The 761-nt window shown below is 42.7% G+C and overlaps 1 protein-coding gene across 3 annotated transcripts in view; it reads right to left on the bottom strand.

Moving 5' to 3' along the window:
* The window catches only part of Garnl3 (GTPase activating Rap/RanGAP domain like 3), a 148,119-nt gene that overhangs the window by 29,378 nt on the left and 117,980 nt on the right, over positions 1-761 (bottom strand). The window lies entirely within an intron of this gene.

Below are 761 nucleotides of genomic sequence, written 5' to 3'. Positions count from 1 at the left end.
CAGACTAGACAGTGGGGTTCCATACCAGGGTTATGGCCCAGACTAGACAGTGGTGCTCTATACCCAGGTTATGACCCAGACTAGACAGTGATGCTCTGTACCGGGGTTATGGCCTAGATCACACCTACTGTTTTTGGCATTCAAACTAGTTCTATTAGTTCTGTAATTTCAAAACTAAGAATGCTGAAAAATACAGATTCCCAGGACCTTTTCAGTCTTGATGGCTCAAGAGTCCCTGAAAGGACAGGCCATTTAGTTTTAAGATGTTAAAAAATTAGCCGGGCAGTGGTGGCGCACACCTTTAATCCCAGCACTCAGTGAGGCAGAGGCAGGCAGATCTCTGTGAGTTAAAAGTCAGCCTGGTCTACAGTGAGAGTTCCAGGACAGTCAGAGATGAACAGAGAAACCCTGTCTTGAAAAACCAAAAAAAGAGAAGATTTTAAAAAAATTATGTTTACTTTTCTATTTTGCATGTTCATATATGTACATGGGTGTGTATGTATGTTATGTGTATTATGCATGCCATGGTGCAATCATGGAGGTCAGAGGACAACTTGTGGCAATTACATGGAAGACAGAGGACAACTTGCAAGATTTGGTTCTCTAGGTTGCCAGCTTCGTGGCAAGTTCCCTCACCTGCTAATCCATCTTGCCAGCCCCAGTTATCTTCAACAAAGACTGATGTATATTTTTTAAAAAATGTGACCTCTGTCTCTAAGCAGTCATTGGTCACAGGATCCTCCATTATCTACTTGCCTTGC

The sequence above is a fragment of the Microtus ochrogaster genome, chromosome 4, assembly GCF_000317375.1.
Source record: "Microtus ochrogaster isolate Prairie Vole_2 chromosome 4, MicOch1.0, whole genome shotgun sequence".
In the NCBI taxonomy this organism is placed as follows: Eukaryota; Metazoa; Chordata; class Mammalia; order Rodentia; family Cricetidae; genus Microtus; species Microtus ochrogaster.
This window is presented reverse-complemented; position numbering and strand designations above follow the sequence as displayed.